Below are 5,000 nucleotides of genomic sequence, written 5' to 3' on the forward strand. Positions count from 1 at the left end.
TCCCGACGTCTTCTGGCTTCATGCGGCCTAGTTGGAAATAATAAAAAGCACAAACCGTGTCCATTTTTATTTAGGGCAACAGGGGCCAACTAAGGGTGGTCCACCTGTTTGGCATAGGTGCCACCTTACCGAGGTCCGCAAGCAAGATTCCCTGGCCACTATGGCCGGTCTCCAACAGAGGTGCCCTGCCCCAGAACCTGGGGTCCATCAAGTGGTACTTGGCCGCAGAACAGCGGTCCATAAAGTGGTACATCAACGCAATGCATGCTGGTTCTGGGAATCTCGTGCGCACAATGGCCACCTCTCGCACGCTCCCCTCGGCACCCAATGGCGCACAGGTCCTCAAGTGGGAGACAAAAGGGGGGAAGACAATTGAGCGAGGGGTAAGGTCACAAGGGTACACGTCAATAAGGCAATGCAGGGCGAAATGCGTACGGAGGGCGAAGTGAGAAAGCTCGTCCCTACCGTACGTCACCCCCCTGTCACCTACACTACCCTTGCCCTTACCCCATATGTACAAAATCTACACATTACCAATTCGTCACTACTGTCACGTCTTCCCCATATTTCCCCTACACCAAATTCGTCTCCACAATCCCTCTACTTCAAAAATTTGCCATCATCAATTCATCATCAATCCTCATAAGGAGGAAGAGATGGAATTACGCACAATGTCACACCCACGTCATGATGCGTCTCACAATCCAAAACAGTTGCATCAAAAATAATTAAACATGGCATGGTGTGGAGTACCTGTCACCTCAGGTGAGTGGATGCAGATGGTGTGAGGAGACTTCAATCCTAACTATCCTCTAAATGACTTTAACACACTTTACACTACCCGGGGTCTCTCCCTGCCAATCCATTGGCCAACTTACACTATGGGTTCTAAAAACCAATTCCCATTGACCAAACTGTGGTGCTTCTCAATTTGGGGTCTCACTCCCCCGATTCATCTCCCGGTGCCCTCGCACAATTTCTGGGCTGCGACGTGTAGCTCTCCCAGCAGGTCTACCCACCTGCACACCTCCACCACTGCAGTTGCCACCCGAGCTTACCTAGCTCCTCACCCTAACCTAACTAACTGGGGAAAGCCCCTCCTGGCTCTGTCACCCCACTCGGTGCCCTCTGGCACTGGGCTACCCGGGTCCGTCCTCCGGATCCTCGGGCCCCATCCACAACAACTACCAGCTCCCAGAGCCCACCTGCGGCCTCACCTGGCCGACATCCTCACAGTGGTGGAGTGCCCAAACCAACTACACACACTAACAGGCTACACGCCCAGCCATTTCCACAACACTAATGCACCCATCCAAAGACCATTCTTTCACCCGCACCACAGATGCCAATATCCAACCACAATTTACCTGTACCCTCTACCTAACACTTACACTACCCGCCCCGGGTATCCGTGATGGGGGTCCACTCTTCCCCCATTCACACCTTCGCACCATCCACTCCACTCCACAATTTCCACCATACTCACTCCACGACCATCCATTCCAATACTCCATACCATTTATTCCATACCTGCTGTTGCACACCTGTGCCCTCACACCTGGTGCCACCTGCACCCTCCTTTCTTCCTGGACCATTTGGTCAGCACAACACGCAATCACCACTACTCACTCATACACTGCTCCACACACCTGTTCAGTTGCACACCTGTGCAATCACACCTGTTCAATCACACCTGTTCAATCCTCACACGCACAGCATCATCTCAGCTAACTACTCCCCTCTGAAACTTGCGCTTCCCAGCCGTCCCTTTAAACTATTGCGCTCCCACGTCATTATCATCCACACTAAACTACCTGCGTCCCCACTACAGGTATCAGTCACTAACTAAACTTAACGTTACCTAATGTCATCTTCGCTAGATCCCTACGCACGATATATCCTAACCCACCCGGCTAGTTTTCACTGCCATCAACCCCATAAACTATTGCGCATTTGCCCCACTCTGTGAGGGATGGTGGATTGGCCATCCCACCACATGGGGGGCGTTCCCACTATCAATTTCGCTCGTCCAAATCCAACAAATCAACAATTTGCCATTTACTGCTAATTCTACCCACTATTATAAATTTCGTATCAAATCACTACCATCATCATCACAGTCCGTTATATCCTAGCCTCGGTGCGTCATGACATCATTAAACTCGGCTTCGTAAAGCCGAGCAATGAATTCGGGTGGTTTGGTCGCCTGCAGGTTGAATCCGTCCGGCTTTCGGTTCAAGGGAGGTGGTTTGGTTGGACCGAGGTTCCACGCACCATCTCGGCGCGGCACCTTGCGGTCCCGGGCCCGATGGCTCAATCTCCCCTGGTCGGAACCCCGTCCCCACGAGGGGGCACCGTTCCGCTTCCTCCCACTCGCCCTTGAACCGGACCGGTCGCCTCGCCCGACAAAGCCCGGACTCGACCGTGCGGGGCGGGGCCAAGCCCGAATCGGCAACGACGCTTCGAAGAGAAGCGACGCAGCATCGACCCGCGCCGGGCCTCGCACCCAACAAAGCACCCCTCGCACCGAGTGCTCGCATCGGCTATCCGTCGCCCTAACCGCTAACCCGGTTACCGTCGATGCTTTACTTGCATGCTTACAAGTATACGCTACCCCTTTCACCCTCACAAAACCCGGCGTTCCAACGCCGTCCGTACATTCCACCAACGCTCTCCCTGTTACACACCACACCTCTCGCGCACACTCTTGCGCACACTTTGGTCCACACCTCTCCTCCGTTACGTCCTCCGTAACACTCACCATGGGCGTGCACTCTTGCATCCACCCACTAACGCGCTCACATGGGCTCTCCCACACCCGCGCTACCACCAATTCAGGTGTGCTTTCTCGCACACGTTCCACCACCACCTTACTCTCCGTGTCACACTTCGTACACCCCGACGTGCATTCTCGCTCGCACTCGGTTTCACACTCGCGCTCCGATGTGCCCTCTCGCACCTGCGCCATCACCAACTCACTATACGTGTCACACTCCGTACACCCCGACGTGCATTCTCGCTCGCACTCGGTTCCACACTCGCGCTCCGATGTGCCCTCTCGCACCTGCGCCATCACCAACTCACTATTCGTGTCACACTCCGTACACCCCGACTTGCATTCTCGCTCGCACTCGGTTTCACTCCCACACTTTATAACACACCCACTCGCCGACGCACACTTTTTCCTCCCACGCGTGCCATTTCCACTCACACGGGACCCTTCACCAACGCCCGGATGCTTTCTCGATCCCAAGCGCGCGAAAATTCTTTTGTCGCTAAACATCCTCCTGCAAAATCTACCCGCACAATATACAGCACGACTCACCTGGGGGATCCTTTTCTCCACGCGAACCTGCAAACTTCCATTCGGGTTAAGCACAGCATCGTGATGTGAGCAGGGACTTTGTACATTATCCATTTCTCCCTGTAATTCCCGGGCTACCTCCGTCATCTCTTCAATTTTAATTCCCAGCACTGCTTTTTCTTTATTAACCTCGGCGACCGCTGGCTTTAATAAAACACCCTCCTCTACCTCAGCGGTCGCCGGCTTTTCCAAACCCCGTGTCGCGATTTCTACCCCCGTCATTGTACCCGTGCTTTCCTCCGCTTCGCTCAACCGGTGCTTCTCAACCCGCGTTACTTCCTTGTGCACCCCTGGGACCCTTTCGCCCACCATGCGATCCATGGTCTCCCCACATTTTTGCATGCGGTCACCCATTCTGTTGGTTATTGCTTCAATTTGGTTTCCCAATCGCTCACTGTTAGCATCCATCCGGTTCCCCATTACCCCCATTTGCCCCATAAGGGCCCCCATCATTCTGCTTTCCATTTGTTCCATAATGTCGTTTTCTTTCTGCATTTCCACCATGAATTGGGCCATGAAGGCTTGCATTTGGGCCACCGTTGGTAGTACAAAGGGTGCGGCCGCAGCTGCCCCAACCTCGTGCGCGAGAGCGCCATTTTGCGCGCCCGTAACCTCGTGCGCGAGGGCGCCATTTTGTGCGTCTGAAACCTCCGCAACCACATTGCCATTTTTCTCCTCCTCCCTTTCCTCCACATACATTTCCCCGAGGTCCTGGGTCGATTCCACCCTGTCTATCTCTCCCACCGACATCCGATCGCCTTGATTGTCCATGGCGCGATCTCAAAATTCGGGTTTTTCTTTAAACAAAACAAATTTCGGCAGCTCGTAATTTTGACCAAAAAATTTTTCTAGACGTTTTAAAAATTTGGTTCGGGCCTCGAATCCCACTCCTGACACCAATTGTTACTGATCGCGGTTTTGATGTTATGATGGGCCGAGCGGATGGTCCAACCGCGACCGTTACAGGATCCCCAATTGGCCCGATTCCACCCGACGTTGACCAGATCGCACCGCAGATATTCAATCGGGAAACCTCTAAAGCGACCGAAAGAGAAGGAAAAAGAGAAGAAGACAGAGTACGGAGGAAGAACAGATTTATTATACACACACAAGCAAAAAGAAAGAGCGACCAAAATTATTTACAGCAATGGATGGAAGAAGCAGTCACACAGTGCATCGTTAGCTTATACTATTCATTTTACTTAACCCCAAGACAACGAGTAGGACAGACGACGTTCACACTTACACGGGGGATATTGCAGGCAGGTAGGGCTTGAGGTGGATTGCTGGAGAGGGAGACAGGGTCGGAGGCAGCAGCTCTCAATTCCTCGCGTTTTTGGCGGGAAAACCCTCCGTCGCGTATCCGCTGCCGATGCTGTAGACGTCACGCGCTGGCTCGGTCACACCTGCTCCTCTCCTTCTGGTGGAGCCGTCTCCCTCCTTTCAGCGCGTCTCTCCAAAGCTGGTTTCCTTTCCGAGTACCTCTCCTCTTTGGCTTGGAGCGTTTCGCATCTCACCGCTCACCGCTCCTCTTGGTGTCGCCTCTTCGCTCATCTCCCAGGTCATCTGGTGAAGCAGTCCCTCACAGTCGCTTTTATTACTCCGGGCGGAATCAAGCCGCCGGCTGCGAGGGCAC

This window comes from Myxine glutinosa, chromosome 2, assembly GCF_964187855.1.
Source record: "Myxine glutinosa chromosome 2, kmMyxGlut1.1, whole genome shotgun sequence".
NCBI classification, from domain to species: Eukaryota; Metazoa; Chordata; class Myxini; order Myxiniformes; family Myxinidae; genus Myxine; species Myxine glutinosa.